This window comes from Neomonachus schauinslandi, chromosome 9, assembly GCF_002201575.2.
Source record: "Neomonachus schauinslandi chromosome 9, ASM220157v2, whole genome shotgun sequence".
Classification (NCBI taxonomy): domain Eukaryota; kingdom Metazoa; phylum Chordata; class Mammalia; order Carnivora; family Phocidae; genus Neomonachus; species Neomonachus schauinslandi.
The window spans coordinates 69,521,518-69,539,788 of record NC_058411.1 but is presented as its reverse complement, the minus strand read 5'-3'; the positions used below and the strand labels follow the sequence as shown (position 1 = coordinate 69,539,788).

The window sequence follows — 18,271 nt, the reverse complement described above, 5'->3', positions numbered from 1 at the left end:
GGCGGCAGGATGAAGAGGGAGAAAGGGTAGGTGCAGCAAGAGAGGAGATCTTTGCTCTCTTTGAAACCTGTCAAAAAATTAGGTCAACATGATTTTGTATTTTAATGAAATAACTTAAGGGTAAGCCCGAGACTTGGAGGCTGCTAATACTTTTATGCTAGAGTGGCTTGTCATGCTTGACGTAATGTCTGGCTCTGTATGAGGAGCATCGAAGCTAATGTTCTCCATGGCTAATCGGCCTTTAGCTGCTCCTGTCCTTTTAAATTCTCAGTAGCTAGAGCATCCATATGGATATACCTATCTCTAACAGTATAAACACACTGCTGGCTGCACATCATCATTTCAATTGTCAAAACAGATGAAAGGATTTCTGATACTCCAATTAAACTAACCTGAAAAAAAATCATTTTAAAATGTGCTCCATAAAATAACCTGAATGTTAAAACACCAGAACCTTCCGACCATTTCCTCTGGCTGCATCGTTAGCATTCTACCCACCCCCCCCAAACCCAGGTCCTTATCTGATTTGATTACTTTTAGAATGAATTTGGTTTTGAACATGAAAGCTGAGGAAGCTAAATTGGAAGAATAATGGCTTGGCATTTTATGTCATTTGGTTGAAATTGCAGGTGTGGGAGTCGGGCCTGCTCCTCTAACTCGTGCTTGGCTATTTCCCCTTTAATTCACCGAATTTGAAATGGATTGCCGGTTCCAAATTACACTACACTTAAGGGACTTGCAAAGAATGCTTGTGATTTAGGATCCTACATTATTGCCTTGATGAAAAATTATGCAGACACACTCACAGCCCTACAAGAAAACTACTTCTTGTAAAACAAGAGTATTTGACAAACACCAGGAAGCTGAAGATGATAAAACACATTCTAAGCTCCTTTTCTTATTAATCAAGAGCGGGTACTGTGTTAATGGCGGTCTGAGGTATTGCATGGGAAAGAATCCGTGCAAGAGGGTATGTGAGAGCTGGTGTATGGTAACTGTGGCCTGGATGATTCTAACAAAATTCTCTCATTTGAAACCACTTAGATGAAAAGGTAGTTTCTAAATACCAGGATTGTAATTACTTTCAAGCACCAAGCATAACTTGCATTATAACCAACAGTACATTGACCCTTGAACAACATGGAGTTAGGGATGCTGAATGCACCACTCCCGCCCCCCACCCCCCACCTTCTTGCTCAGCTGAAAATCTATGATAACTTTTGACTCCCTAAAAGCTTAACCACTAATAGCCTACTCTTGACTGGAATCCTTAAGGATGACTGAAACAGTCAATTAACACATATTGTGTATGTTATCTGTGTTATATACTGTATTCTTGCAATAAACTAGAGAAAAGAAAATGTTATTAAGAAAATCATAAGGGGGGGGGCGCCTGGGTGGCTCAGTCAGTGGAGCGTTTGACTCTTGATTTCAGCTCAGGTCATGATCTTGAGGAGTGAGATCGAGCTCCTGGGGTTTCCGTGCTCCCCACTCAGCAGGGAGTCTGCTTGAGGATTCTCTCTCTCGCTCTCCTTCTGCCCCTCCACCCTCACACATACACACACACACACACACACTCTCTCTCTCTCTCAAATAAATAAATCTTAAAAAGAAAATCATAAGGAAGAGAAAATACATTTCTAGTACTATACTGTAACAAATCTATGTGTAAGTGGACCTGCATAGTTCAAACCCATGCTGTTCAAGGGTCCATTGTATTTCTGAATAGAAGGGGCATCTTGAATGAGCAGTACTCATCTATAATTATCAGTACTACTTGCTTTAAAGCGATATACACTTTAATTCCAAAGTTTTGCTTCTTACTCTGACTTTAGCTCATCTATTTTTCATATTAATTTGTATGTATAAGAGCGATACACTAGGATATGTTACATAGGTTAGACGGTTCAGAGCAATATATGAGGTTGAATTTTTCAAGTTGCAAATTAGTCACTCTGAGCTGCCTCTTCAAGCAGCTGTGCTCAACCTCTGTCCCACATCATGTGGCTAAAACCTGCCAAACAGGTGGTTAGGGAAATAGGAAATGCGTGGTTTAACTTCCAAATATGGCCCAAAATACGGTGGATCTTACTGGTGTGCCACATACACCTGAAAAGAGTGCATATTCTGTTGTTTGTGGATGGAGTGTCCCATAGAGGTCGTTAGGGTAAGTTGAGACTGTTTCTCAAGTCTCGCATGTCCTTGCTGATTATTGATCTACTATCAGTTACCACGAGAGGAGTGTTCGGGTCTCTAAGTGTAACTGCAGACTTGTCTATTTTTCCTTTAGTTCTACCAGTCTCTGCATCATGTATTCTGAGCTCTCCACTGGTAGGTGCATACACATTTAGGTTTGTTATATCTTCTTAGGAAACTGACCCTTTTATCATTACATAATGTACCTATTTATCCCTCTTTATCCCAGTTTTCTTCATTTTGAAATCTACATTTTCTCATATTAATATAGCCAACACAGCTTTTTTTGGGCTAGTGTGTACGGTGTCTTTTTATATACTTTTAGTTTTACCATGTCATTGTAATTAAAGTGGGTTTTTGTAGACAGTTTATAGCTTGATCTAATTTTTTAATCCAATCTGGCAATCTGTCTTAATTGGTGCATTTTGATCATCTACATTTAAAGTAGTTATTGATATGTTAATATTTGAGTCTACCCTTTTATTATTTTTCTGTGTATTCCCTTTGAATTTTTGTTTGTTTCTCTGTTCTTTTTTGCCTTCTTCTAGGTTACTTGAGTATTTTTAGTATTTCATTTAATTCATGCATTAATGTTTGGAGTGTATCTTTTGGTATTAAGTTTTAGTTATTGCTCTAGGGATTATGTATAGACACCTAGTTATCTAGTATTTATAATGACTATTTTACCACTTCAAGTAAAATGTAAAAGCCTTATGACCATATATGTCCTATTTATCCTTATCCTTCTTGTTATAGTTTTTATACATGTTATATCTGTATATATTCAATGCACCCTGGCCCCAGATAATATTATAAGTTTTTCCTTTCAAGAATCACACATATTACAAGGAACATAAAATGAGAAAACTAGGCTATGTTATCTACTCAAGTGTTTACAATTTCTGTCACTCTTTCTTCATTCCTAAAGTTTCAAGTTCCCCTTCTGATACTATTTTTCTTCAACTTGAAAAACTCCCTTTAGCATTTCTTTTAGAGCAGATCTGATGGTGACAAATTCTCTTAGTTTTCTTTCACCTGAGAATGTTTTTATTTCAACTTCATTCCTGAAAAATATTTCCACTGGATATAGAATTGGGAATTGATAGGATTTTTTTTTTTTTTTTGGTCCAGTTGTTTGTTTTTTGTTCCCAGTGGTTAAAAGATGTTTTCACTGTCTAGGCCCCATGATTTCTGTTGAAAAACTTGTGGCAATTTGTGTTGTTTCCCTATATGTAATGTGTTGTTTTTATCTGGCTGCTTTCAGGATTTTTTTCTTTGTATTTGGTTTTCCTCAGTTTGATCATAATATGTCCGAGCATGATTTTCTTTGTGTTTATCCTGCTTGGGATTCATTGAGCTTCTTGAATTTGTAAGTTGTGTCAGCAATTTATTCTCCTATAATTCACTAGGTAACACTACCTTTATGGCTACTATATGCTGCCCTGTCAGAGAGAGAGAGTCCTAGTACATTCCTGATATCAAATTTTAAAAATGGGTGCAGATGAAAGATATACTGAAGATGGGAAAGTATAGTTTTTAGTTTTTAAAAGATAAAGAGGGGTAGGATAAAAGTACATAAACCAGCCAAAGAATTTGTCTTCAGTCTTTTTTTTTTAAAGATTAATTTATTTATTTGAGAGAGAGAGAGAGAGTGCATGAGTGGGAGGGACAGAGGGAGAGAGAGAGAGAATTTTAAGCAGACTCCAAATGGAGCACAGAGCCCAACATGGGGCTCAACCTCACCACCCTGAGATTATGACCTGAGCGGAAACCAAGAGTCGATGCTCAGCCAACTGCGCCCATGTGCCCCTCGTCTTCAGTCTTTTATGGGTTTTTAAAATGTGTTATTATGAAGATGTTATGTCCAGAGTTAAAAGGATCATCAGGAGTCAGCATGAATTCACTCTGGAAAAATCGTTATCAGATAAAACCCAATTTCTTTTTTTTTTCTTTTAGATAAACTTATTAAGCTGTAAAATTGGAGAATTGATTACAAGTAACATTTTTCAGTAGCAGGGCAATAGGTAAGATCTTCCATGCTATTCCTTTAAGCAAAAGGGAGAAATTTGGAGTGAATATTACCATTAAATGTTGGTTTTGGCAACTGTACCAAAGGGGTGCTGGTTAGTCAGTCAATTTTAGCCCTGGCAAATTCTTTCTTATGCATCTGTCATGATTTCTGTTCTAAATCCATGAATGGGTGAAACTATTGAGGCCAGAAGACATAATAAATATTTGGATGACTGAGTCAAGATCTAAAAGAATAACACTGGGGTGCCTGGGTGGCTCAGTTGGTTAAGTGACCGACTCTTGGTTTCAGCTCAGGTCATGATCTCAGGGTCATGAGATCAAGCTCCGCGACAGGCCACGTGCCTAGTGCAGAGTCTGCTTGGGACTTTCTCTATCCCTCTCCCTCTGCCTTTCCCTCCTGCTCTCTCTCTTTCAAATAAATAAATAAATCTTTAAAAAATAAAATAAAATAAGAGAATAATACTTACCATTTCATTGGGGCCTACAATATATCAGGCAGTATTCTAGGAGCTGGAGATTGGAACCAATGTGTGACTCTTGGAATTATCCAACCTCTCAGCAGGATAAGAGAAGGCAATGGTAATCAGCTTCTCTTCCAGGACATCACTTTCTTGTGGTTTCCTTCCCACCTCCCTGATCTCTTTTTTTGGTCTCCATTGCTATTTCTTCGCAATATTGGAGGGACCAAGTACACTTTTCTTTATTCTCATTTCTAGGAAACTTACCAAGTCTCATGACTCATACAGATCTATAGCTTTGAGCTTCCAAATCTATATCTCCAGTCTAGACCCTTCTCCTGAATCCTGGCATGTGTTTTCCACTGTGTATTTGACACCACCACTCCATTGCCTAATAGGCATTCCAGGAATGCCAAGCCTCCACTTATCAATTCACTGTAGTCTTCCTAATTCACTAAATGGCATCTCTATTCTTCCAGTTGTCCTTCAAAAGACAGTTTTTAAATAACAGACTTCCTATCCCCTATTAACAAAGGAAAAGGAGACTCAGAGAAGTGGAAGTTCTCTGTCTAGATCACATAGCCAGTAATAAATGGTGTCAGGGTTAAACCTGCATTGATCTGATGCTCACCATCTCTAGATGTTTCTAGTCTTTAGCAAAGTTACATTGAAGCTTTATGCTTTGGTCCACAAAAATAAAAACAAATTAAAAATCTATGAATATAATTCAGGAAAACAGAGTTCTGCAGCAGTGGCCCTTGGTAAAGGCCTTGGTTTAACATCAATGTCCTTCTGTAGGAGGTAGCTGCTGACACAGGATACTTTATTTGAAAATTGTCTCTAGGTTGATGGAGTTGCAAGTATATTACACTCTGTATTTGAAAGAACAAACTTGCAATATTCTGTTTTATTTTGGAGACAACATAATTAGAAAGAGAATGCAAAGTGCCTTCAGTAGAAGGCGCCAGGATGATAAGGGAGTTTGAAGTCATGACTGGGAGCAATTCTTAAAGAGCTGGAGAGAAGATGGCCCGGGAGACACTATTTTTAGATCTGTATTTCAGTTCTATATAATAAACACAGAATGAAATCCTACTGTGTGTCAGTTGGGCACTATCATAAGCACTAGAGATACAAAGATTGAAAACTATGGTCCTTGCCTTCCATTATCAAAGAATAGGTATAGAAGTTACACAGGGATAGAAAGGTATGTCCTTTAGATTGAGCCAAAATCTAATGGAATTATTCAAGGGTGAAATGAGCTAGCCCTTTGCCATCACTAAAGATATTCAAGCACATGCTGGAAGTCTACTTGGTATAGGAAGAAGGCTATGGAATTAAATTAACCATTGTATGAATGATGGAACTACAGGACCTTTAAGCACTTCCAACCCTGAGATGCTATGATTCTTTCATCTGTGCTATCCCTGTCCCTTAATGCCATAAATAATTGGGACATAACTGCAAAAAATTGCATTTACATGGCAAATGTAAATCATCCACTTCTTTGGGTAAGACTTGTCCTTCCTATTTTAAGCTCATGTCACTTAGTGTGTCTTTCTTCTGTCCTAGAGAATATTATAGGAAACACAAGCTAAGACAGATAAACCCATCAAAGTTGTAAATGCAAGGGGTTCAAACTTATAAACATGTGTATTTATTTTTTGTACCTAATTGCATCTAATAGAATCAAATAAAATTGATAAAAAAATTGATATAGATAAAGGATAAGCTTAAGGTGCTGGAAAATGTCTTTCTTAAAAAAAAAAAGTTTATGTTACAACAAACTAGGGACCAGTAGTTAGCATTTAATTTTATACCACTGAAAGATTACTTTGCTCAGATTAAAACAACAGTGCTCTTTCTCATCATGGCCATCTGTAGTGTGCTCATCATTTTAGCAGCGGGTGAGTCCTTTTCTTTCTATGAACTTTACAAGTCAAGACATTCCATAAGTTGATTTGATCAGGTGGGAAGAAAGCATAACAGCGAACCGACAGAAGAGTTTTGAAAAGTGTGGCAGAATTTGATCAGTTCCCATGGTTTTATAAGAACAAAGGAAAATGCTCAGATTTGAAGTCTTGAGAAAAATGGTAAAGGTAAGAAGAGAAGGACATGGAAACGTATTAATTCAAGATACCTCTTGAACTCTTTGAATCTGATCATTCTAATAAGCCATGTATATAGTTTCAGGCCCTAGTAGTATGCATTATTTCACCAGGCACTTTACAACGGCTGCATTGTTTTTCAAATGGTCTCTAGATTGAGAGAAGTGACAGAACTACAATATAAATCTCATGAGCTATTTGGACAATGATTTAAAGCCGACCGATAGCCAAGTGCAAATACATAGATGCATTATTGAGCAACTTCTGTGTGCTGCTGTGTGTCATGTCATATAACCCTAAGCACAGTTCTTGGAAGTTGGTGTTGCTGCTGCAGCTTAAACACACAATCTTAAATAGCACGCCAAGCCTAGTTCTTCCTGATTTCACACCTGAGGCTCATTCCACAGAATCCATGATGGCAAATTCTGGCATAGATTGAGAGTCAATTTCGTTTAGCACCGATAGGATTATTTAGGCATTTTACTCCAACATAGGCAAACAGGACTGGCCATGTTCTTGCAAAGATCTAAAGCCAAAAAAATGGCTAACAAGTCAAACTTCCTGCCCCAAAGGATATTGACAGGGTCCAGTGCTTACTCTCACCTTGGGTGTTCTGAATTTTAGCCTTCAGGCTAACCTTCCTGGATCTGAGGTGTGGAGAGGGGTTATTAGTTAGGTAGAGAGAGGAGGAACATATATCAGATAAACTGAGAGCTCCTTGGGAGAATCCAAAATTGGATTTGGATTCAGGCCAAAACAGACAGACAGGGATAGTTACATACTTTTCAGGGCCCAGTGCAAAATGAAAATTCAGGACCCATTCCTTGTTCAAGAGTCAGGAAAAAAGCACCATTAAAAGAAACTAAATATGAAGCTCTTTCCTTTCTTCTGGTAACTCTCTCTCGACTTGTCATAGTATTTTTTATTTGCTATTTAGCGTCATTCTAAGTTAAAAAAATTAAAATGTTAAATAATTAGCATAAGTTTTACCATTTATCTTTATATTGGGCAATACCAGCTCTTTTGTGTGTTTTGTTTTGTTTTTGTTCTTTTTAAGTAGGCTCCATACCCAGCACAGAGCTCAATGCAGGGCTTGAATTTATAACCCTGGGATCAAGACCTGAGCTGAGATCTAGTCGGATCCTATGTGCCCCAGGGCAGTGCCAGTTTTAAATGCAAATATAAGAGCATTTAACTCTGATGTAGCATCACCAAAATGACACCATTTGTGCATGTGTATTTTGTTCTTATCACCATAGTGAGCATGCTGCACAAAACTAACTCAACTGTTTTTATTTCACTTCCTTCTTTGTTCACATCCTCATACTCTCTGCTTTGCCCTACTGATGAGTCAGAATGGACTGAAAGAAAAGACACTGTTTTATAAAGGAACTATTGTCTTTTTCTTTCTAAGCCATCATTTTCAGTGTCCATTGTTGGCTAACATAGGGGAATAACATGGGTAAGAAGGACAGGACAGGTTTCTTTGGTCATTTGGGTTTCTTAAAACACCATTGTCTTCTTTCTGCGTTCAAAAAAAAGTTCTGCTTCTAACAGAAAGTATGGCTTCTTGGGGATGTCAGTGCCCCTGTTTACTCAGTTATAGATATAATACACTTACCTTGTACTTGCTTTGAGTCCCACTTTGAGTCCCTCACGTATTGTGAGTCTCCTGGAATTTTGTATTCGTGAGACATCATGAATGCTCCTATTTCATGGTAGCAAGAAATAGTAGTGCCCATGCATCTTGGGTGGATCTCCTAAGCTCATGCACGTGCTCCATTATTCCATTGAACTTCACTCATTCAAGTTCAAAGATAAAATGTTAAGAATTTCAAGATGGCAACAACAGAGCATGAAAACAAGCATAGGGCCCTTCTAAGCACTAGGCCCCATGTGACTGCACAGATTGCATACTCGTGAAGCTGGCCTTCCCTGTGGACAGATGTAGAAAAGATGCTGGGATTTCTGCCAGGATGGAGTAGGGCCTATAATGTCTATGTCTTCCTGTGGTAACAAGTAAGGACTGGTTAAAATACAGAAAACACAACTACCCTAAGGGCAGAAATGTAAACAGTAGTAGGTGGAATGAGGAGGAAAGTTAATCCATGAACAACCGGTAAGGCAGCAATGAATTGCCCTTCCCCGCAGACTCCTTTATCTCCCACCTTGGACCCAAGAGCAGGCCAAATCAGGGAACTTTGCAGTAGGTGCAGGCAGCACAATCTCTGGGAGAAGCCAGTCTTTCTGACCAGAAAACTGGAATAAGGGGCTCCTGTCCCATGAGACTGAGAGTGGGGGTGATCTCTTTTTTCCCCTCTTTTTCTGCTCCCGGCCCTGACTCAAGGCCAACTGCTGTCACAGATCTACATTGCTTGGTGGCACTTAAAACCTGAAGGAAAGCCTGTCTTTCTTGATCGGGATTATGTAGAATGTCCTTGGTTGTAGGAAACATGCACTAAAGTGTTACTGGGTGATGGCGTATCTTGTTGGCAATCAATCTGTATTCATCTATATACATGGAAAATCTGAGTTCACATGGATGCATCCAGTTCCAAGCCAACATCACAGGGTTTATTCTAGTGTTCTCTCTTTATTTGTAACTTTCTTCTTCATCAGTGAGAAACCTGGTTCCCGTCAGCCTTAATATTCTCACTGCTTTGATCAGTCCCTCTGTGTGTAATGCCCTGCTCATCCTGTTCTGTGTGTGACATCCTGCTGTGGTTCACCCTCCCTTCCTGGATGACCTCCTCACCCCAGTCAGGCTCTGATGCCCCATGACCACCACCCCCTTGAAACTTCCCTTTCTTATTCTCAAGGACTCTAACATCTACCTCTCAGAAATCCTGGCTGTCCCCAAAAGCTAGCTTGGATTGTCTTGTTTCAGGATTTCTTTTCCTTTAGTGCCCATGGTTCTTGGTCCTGCCGCTTGGAAGAAATGAAGAGGTAGACGAGACGAAGAGTGGTGGGCAGCAAAACAAAGTTTATTGGGTGATAGTACAAAGATCCCAAAGAGGCAGGGGACCCAAGAGGGTTGCCCTTGGAGTTTCTAAGTCTAGCGTTTTTTATGAGAATGTTTTTGGGCTGTTTTAATCTGAAAAACCCTCCATGTGCCTATTATCCAATCAGGTTTTTGTCCACATGCTCATCTGCCTATCAGGTAGTTGTTCATGTGGGAAAGGGTGGAGGGCTCCTTCCAGGGTGGTGTAGAATAACAGGATGGGGTCTTTTTTCCTTTAAAGGGGAGTTTCCTCTTAGGACAGAGCCCCTTGCCCCTGCCTGCCTTTCTCCTCACTATCCTCCATTAGTCTCACCTAGTGGCTTTGGGATACTGTTCTCCAGGAAAGGAGGAAAAGGAAAGAAAACCTTTAATTTTAAAATGCTGCATTGCTCACTTCTATGCCCAGCCTGGTGGGTCTATAATTTCTCTAGCTCCTTGATACGGTCTCATCATTTACTGTACTGTCTCAAGTACCTAGCAAAGTGCCCACCATATTGTGTGCACTTAAAAATAGCTATTGATTCAATTAGTGTTGCCATGACCTGTTAATAAGCCCCTGAGTTTCATGTTAGCTTCTGCTTTATGTTTAGATTTCTAGAATGTATAATCTGTATGGGATAACAATGATAGCAAATATGTAGCTTGCCTAGTGCCCCATATTTTCCAAAGTGCTTTCCATGATTGAACTTAATCCACAGCAGCCTAAGGAATATGTACTATTACTATCACTACTTTGCAAGGACATTTACAAGGCAAACAGAGGTTACATAAATTACCCCAAAGTGTACAGTCAGTAATTCATGGGGCTGGGATTTGAACCTAGCTTCAGAGTCCACATTCTTAACTACTGTGTGAGTGACTATGGCTTTGGTTCTCCCTTGCACTCCAAACTGGCTCTGTTACTCTTTGTATTCACACAGTATCTTTTGAATACTTTTGTATCCCACATGGCTTGTTTGCAGTGCTGATACTGGGTATTAATTTTGCATGCCTCCAGGATTATGATCTTTTCACCTGTACTCAGCATCTAACCACATAATCTCTCTGGTTCTGTTAAAACTCAGGGGCCAGCACTGGGTTTGCTGGGATGGCAGAATGCATCCCATTAGCCACTAGTATTTACCCTGTCGACCCCTCTAATAACCATGGGGGGAAGTGGGATTGAGGTGGATATCCCCTTTTAGACTACAGAGAATGAGACTTACTAATGCTTCCTTCTAATGGGCTTATTCCTAATCCATATGGTATACATTTCAAGTGGCATTTCAATCATGATTATCAGATCATTAAATCTTAGTGATATCTTATTGTTTACTCTTTTATCTTTTTTATAATTTCAACTTTGATTTACTTATCATTAATTAGGTTTTCAATATTGGTTGTGACTTCTTTTCAAGTATTTTTTCATCTAAAATATTTGGATATTTTTAACTCCACTGGTCTTTTTGGGGCATCATCCTACCACAGTAACTAGCTACACAGTTAAATCTGGCAGTATGCCTCTATATTTATTTTTAAGTTGTCTCGATGAGCTCAACTGGAAACTTCCATCTGAAAGGTTTTCCTCCTAATTCCCAATCCTGTTATTTCTAATGTGTGTGTTCTTGCTTCAGCCAAAACCCCTCTCATCATTTAGAATCAGGGCTGAATATCCTATTCCTCTAAGACTTTCATTTTCATGCCCAGGACTTCCACATTCCCAGAATTCACCTTTCTTCCATTCCCTGGAAGTCATACTTTGTTTCCAGGCAGGATTTGGTACCAAATACACCATGGAATGTATTTCAGAGAACTCTTTGTTACATATCAGATGCATGTACAGGCACTTGGCACACCATCCAGTTCCTCAAAACTTGGTTTTCTTTAACAACAACCATACATCATTTCCTTATAGAGCTATGAGTAGTCGTTTTGTCTCGTTGCACTTGAGAATTTTATTGAGCATCTTCTCCAACACATGTGCACATGCTTGAGGAGACCCTGCTCTCTGGCTGGACCTGGTCAGGGTGCAGCGTCCAGGAGGCCTGTCCCAGCACGAGAGCTGTGGAGCACGTAGCTCAGAGGAGGGGAGCTGAGAGGCAGCCTCTTATGGAGATGAAGTGAAAGGCAAGGGAGACCATCAGATGGATTGGTCAGTATGACGGGGATAGCCAGAGCAGGGAAGGCCAGATCACAGCTGAGATAGGATTAAGCAGAAGGTGGGAGGAATTGTCTGAGCCCAACAGGGGTTTTTATCAGGAGCCTACAGGCACTTGAGATGAAGACAGGATGGTAGCTGCTAAAGCTACTGACCCAGCGTGAACACTCATTATGTAGCTTCTGGGGTGCTGAGTTTTTCCTCTTTCCTTTGTGTGGCCATGTCCCTCTACTTTCCAGCCTTATGACGGATATCCCTCCATTTCCTCATTGTGGTGCCACGGAGACTGGTTTACTTGAAGTAACTTTAAAATTCTTCTTTTTCTGTGGAAGAGTTCCTGTTGCTTCATCCTGACCAGCTCCTTTAAGAACTCAAACCACCCCCATTCGACACAGCCTGCCCGCTGGCCCCCCTGCTTCATCCACAGCCTTCACCCTGAATCCCTCTGCTCAATTTCACACTCACACCCAGCTTCTGATGTTATACTATTTCCCATTTCTGACCTTGTTTCTCCCCTCAGACCTCAGTACTATCTTTCCAGCTGCAAACTTTGCTGCTTTTCTTGACTATGATTTAGTTTTTCTCAATTGTCACAGCCTCCAGTAGCCAATAGCCAAACTGGTCAGCCCAGTCCTAGAGGCTGTCTGTTGGCAAAGCTCCGGTGGTCTGTGGCCCCAGGGGATGCTCAGGAGTCCTCTGAGTGGAATGTGTCACCTCTCTCCTACTAAGAAATTCGTCTTCCTCTCTCATTGGTAGGAGTGTAGAGAGAGACTCTTCAAACAGAGGGATCAGGGGTGCCTAGGTGGCTCAGTTGGTTAAGCATCTACCTTTGGCTCAGGTCATGATCCCAGGGTCCTGGGATTGATCCCAGCTGAGCAGGGAGCCTGCTTCTCTCTCTGCCTGCCCCTCCCCCTGCTTATGCTCTCTCTCTCTCAAACAAATAAATAAAAAATCTAAAAAAAACACAAAAAACCAACAAAAACCAAACCAAACCAAAACAAAACAGAGGGATCAGCTATAGTATTTACCATTCTCATGGTGGTTGTTTGCCTCCGGCAGAAAGACACATAGCACACCCTCCTTCGGCTTCCATACCTTTGTGTTGTCAGGTAGAGTTATTGTTCTTTATGGCTTTCCCTGCCAGCTCCCTTAATAGACTTCCAGAAAACTAGTTGTATAGTACAGTTCCCCTTCATCTCTGCTGATATAAAAAAAAAAGTTTGCTTTTAAAAATTTTCTTCATAATGTCTCTCATTCCTTTCTCTATTATACAGGGGCAATTTAGGGGGACAGATTTCAGCAAATTAGTACAATTATCTTTAGCCTGCTGGTACATTTCAGCAGGTCCTACCCACACTGTCTTCTGTCAGCAGCCCATGCAAAGAACCTGAATAATCTTGGAAATGCATAGATAATCCACAATCCTTATTTTCCCTTTAACTTTAGGATTTTTTCCCAACTCATTTCCCATCTTAATGGTTAGCAAGAAACAAAAAGGAAGTACTTCAACTGTATTTCACTTCCCTTCTCATTCATAATTGTAGATAGCAAGAGAGACCAGAAAGATGTGCGAATTTATTCAAGAAAATTTATTGTGCATCTCCTATATGCTAGACACAAGGCTAAGAAGTGGCTTTACAGAGATGAAAGAACAGTGTCTATTTTCTAGGAGTTGAGAGCCCAGTGGGGGGTGGGGACCTACATAAAATAAAGTCCAACATAAATATTGACAGAAGAGTATTTTAAGTGCTGTGAGGACATGTAACATACACGAGGGAGAAGAGGCTCAGGGAGAGCTTCTGAGAGGCAGTGGTGCCTGTGCTGAGTCATACAAGGACTAGAAGGGGCTGACCGGATGTAGGAGGACACTGATTTCAGATGCGGGGAACAGCACTGACATAGGAGGCAAGAAAGCTGAGGAGAGTGTGCTGGGGTTGCAGGACACGTGGCGTGTCTGGAACATGGGGAATGTGGAGGAGTCAGGGAAAAGTGATGGTGGGAAGGAGAGAGTTTGGGGCCAGATCACGGGGGCCACACGTACCCTCCTATGGAATTGGAGCTATGGCTCCAGGGCTGGAAAGCCAACTGGTGAATTTAAGCAGGAGAAGGGCATTATGATAATGTGCTTTTAAAGGGAGTTTTGGCTCCAGTGTGGCTGATGGTTTAGAACGAGACAAGTATAGAGGCAGGAAGATGAGAATTAAATTCATACTGGGAAGAGTTGTAAGGGTCTGAGTCAAGGCAGAAGCAATGAAAATCAAACAAAAAGATTTGAGGGACATTAAGGGAGTACAATTGACCGAATTTGGTCCCATTCTGACAGAGATGGAGAAATAGAGAATAATTCCCAGACTTATCTTTTTCTGCTTAAGTAACTAGATAGACTTCATAATAATAAAGGACTTGTACTATAAAAAATAGCTGACATTTATTGAGCACTTTCTATGTGCTAAGTAGTTTAGGTATATTGCCTCATTTATCTTTAAAATAACACTGTGGAGCAGATCTTATTAAGCACATTTTACAAATAGGAAAAGGCCAGCAACTTCCCCAGGATCATGTGATAAGTGGCCAAACTGGGATTTGAATACAGTGTGGGTGCCTCTGGAATCTGACGTTCCAGCACTATCCTATTTTGTCCACAGGGGATAGATTCGGTTCAGGGAAGAGACGAGGAGTCCTGTTTTTGACATGTAGGTGGATTTCTAACAGGTAGTTGTGATGTGGCTTTGAAGGTCAAGTGAATGATCTGATCTGGGGCCAGCTATCTGGGGAAGCAGCCGGAGAGACAACCAGGAGTCCACTGAATTGTCCAAAGTGCTCCAAAGTTGGTTTCTTATCTCTTGTGACTCCACAAAAGAAGGAAGCCATGATCATCTTCAGCAGGGTCATGCCAAGCTGCTGCAGCCTGTCCCTTAGCCTCAACCCATCTCATCACCCTGCCTCTGTGACAGGAGTGGGTTAAGTTTGCTCCACTTTCTCTTTTCCTTATGATGATTCTTATCATGAGAACACATTAATCTTGTGCTATTTTCTGTTTTCATTACAATCTTTGTCACACAAGTGGAGCATCAGAATGTTAATGCCTCGTATCTTCTGTGAAGAATAGTAGAATTCTCCATTGCTTTGACCTTTCCAATGTTCTCTATTTCGATTGGGTCTGGAAGTTGATGATTAATGATAATTACAATAATTACACCAAGGGACTCGAAATATAAATTACCAAATGTTCAAAGGAAGCCACTTGAAACCTTTAATAGAATCTTGAACAATCTCTGTCCAAATGTTCCCACTTCCTCCATCAGACGTCCCTCGGTGAGTAGGTTGGGAGAGATTCAGCCTAGGTTGTAGCCAGAAGAATAAAAGAGCTGTGATTTGTGAGCCATGTTTTAGTTATATGAAGGGGGAAAAAAGAAATCAATTTTTAAATCAATAGAACGGTCCTTCGCCCAAACAGCTTTGCTTAACAAAGAGTGAGCATTCCATAAAACAAGACTTCGCTTTCGATTCAGATCATTAACTACGATTCCCATTAGGCAGGAGGTGCCACGGGGAAAGGGGATATTTACTTGTCTCCTCTGCTCTGGTTTCTTGGCTTTAATTTTAGGGAGGTGTAGCTTTTCAGCATGGAGAAATTAAGACTCTATGTGGCTTTTGCTCCTTTGTCTGCAGAGGCCACCCAAGCCTGGCACTGATATTAGTGCAATCATATTCTCTGTGAACCTTTGCAATGGATGTGATGCAGATTCCCTGAGGCCTTTTTTTTTTTAATAAGTAGTAAGAAACATTGGAACGTGGGTTTCATTTTGAGACCCCGGGTTATTTTCTTCCTGCTGCAGAGATTCTACCTGCAGTTGTGATACCAGGGCAGAATATAAAGTATCCCAATCTCAATCCAGAAGGTTGGAGAAATTACCATCATGGGCGCCTGGGTGGCTCAGTTGGTTAAGCGACTGCCTTCGGCTCAGGTCGTGATCCTGGAGTCCCAGGATCGAGTCCCACATCGGGCTCCCTGCTCGGTGGGGGGTCTGCTTCCCCCTCTGCCCTCTTCCCTCTCGTGCTCTCTGTCTCTCATTCTCTCTCTCTCAAATAAATAAAATCTTTAAAAAAAAAAAAAAGAAATTACCATCATGCTAGGCTTCCAAAGGGAAGAATTAAGGATGACGAGACATCTAAAGACATCTGTGGGTGGTCACTCTGGAGCATTTTTTTCATAGGATGACAGAGTGGAAAGAACCACCTCTTGCTACAGTTTTGACACATTTAAATACAGGCATCCTGTCGACTTTTGACTATGTCAGTTTATGTTATGGTATACCCTATTTCTAATTAGCATTATCCAGACTCTTTAACATTTAGAAGTCTATGTATTGAGAATGTTGCGGGAGAGTGGAAGAATGGCTGGAGGAGAATGATGGAAAATCCTCACAGTGTCATTGTCTAGACATGGATGGGACACTGTGGGTTTGCATTGAGGCCAGGATTGACTGAAGCTCTGTGCTACAGGTAAGAACCTTTGCAACAGGCAAGATGCACATTTCCTGAGGTTGGTTGGTTGGTTTATTTCAATGAAAAGGAAACTCAGTGGAGGCCCCAGGGCCTTGGGGCTCAGGCCAGAGGCCCCCCTGCAAGCAAGGAAGAGCCAGTGGAGGGGCCTGATTTGACCTTCTTCTTGGGGTGCAGGCTGTTGGTGCGGCTGTGCTTCTTGTGGTAGGTGAGAGTGTGGGGCTGCAGGTGAGCATAACACTTGCCGCAGATCATCTCACCGTAGTTGTTATTTCAGGGCCAGCTGGAGGAGGGAAGGCTCAATGATGCCACCCCAGAGGCGAAGCACCAGGTGCAGGGTGGACTCTTTCTGGCTACTGTGGTCTGAGAGAGCGCGGCCATCCTCCAGCTGTTTGCCCGCAAAGATCAGATGCTGCTGGTCGGGAGGGATGCCCTCTTTGTCTTGGATTTTGGCTTTGATGGTCTTGGTGGTGTCATTGGGCTCAACCTCAAGGGTGCTGGTCTTGCCCCTCAGGGTCTTCACAAAGGTCTGTAATTTTGAGGCTGCTGCCAGGCCACTGCCACCAAACCACCAGGCCTCCTTGTTGAAGAGTGTTTTGTTTTGTTTTTAATAAAAAAGTAAGAAGTACACAGCCCAGGGCGGGCCTTCTGGCCCCCACACAGCAGCCCTCCCTCTTGATTTTGCTCTGGGATCTGCAGGGCCCCAGAGCACCACCTGTATTCTCAGAGGCATGTCGTGAAGGTGACTCTGAGGATTCTCAAGTTCAAGTAGGCTGACCCCTACTTCCACTGATGGGCAGGGTACTTTGGGATATGTTTTCTTTCCCCAGAAGATCCCACTGGATCCCAGAAGTTTCTAATGAATCAGTCGGGAGCACGCCTAGACAGTTTCAAGTAAACCCTAACTTTTTTTTTAAAGATTTTATTTATTATTTGACAGAGAGAATGAGAGAGAGAGAGAGCACATGAGAGGGGGGAGGGTCAGAGGGAGAAGCAGACTCCCTGCCAAGCAGGGAGCCCGATGCGGGACTCGATCCAGGGACTCCGGGATCATGACCTGAGCCGAAGGCAGTCGCTCAACTGACTGAGCCACCCAGGCACCCTAAACCCTAACTTTTAAGAGTGTTTTATATTCATGAAGAACATGGTGCCGAGTGTGTGTATACGTGGCGTACAAGCATATTTCGACTCATCGTGAAATTTCCCTTTTGAGAGGTGTCACACTTTTCTTTGGCCTACATTGCATCCCAGAGGATATAGGTATGGGACGAGAGTTTTAGTCCATAATGTTAACTGGATGGAGCATGACCATCCGAGTCAAGTTTTGTCATTATTGTTCCTGCTTCTCCCCGGTACTCTGCTTTGGTAGCAGAAACAGAGCCTTAGATGGGTGAACTTGAATTCAACCTGGATGCCTGATGAGTTAATAAATGAATCGAGAAGCATTTGGTGAGTTCTTTTCTTCAAGTGGAGGTATGCTTTTCTTGAGCTTTTTATCCTGCAGAGGTATTCAGAGCTTGTAAACATGAACTCAAGGAAATTCAGACTGTGACAGTTGATCTTATAACCTCTGCAGTTACTACCATATTAAATTGCATCCCGACTACTTGGAAAGCACAATGTTTTTGATCAGCTACTGAGGTCATGTTTGTGGGGTCAAGTATCCCATTAGACTTATATTCTCTTCCAAATGGATTTGTACCTTTATTTTATTCTGCCGATTGTTTTTCTGGTCTATTATTACAGCTATTATTGCAGCCTTAAAAATAGCTCTTTTTCCCACTCCTAGAAGTTAACATTCCTAAAAAAAAAAAATAAGTGGATCTAATGAAAA

The 18,271-nt window shown here is 41.3% G+C and overlaps 1 pseudogene; it reads right to left on the bottom strand.

Moving 5' to 3' along the window:
• Positions 1–230: 230 nt before the first annotated feature.
• On the bottom strand, positions 231–17,630 carry LOC110585490 (annotated as a pseudogene).
• Positions 17,631–18,271: the final 641 nt, after the last annotated feature.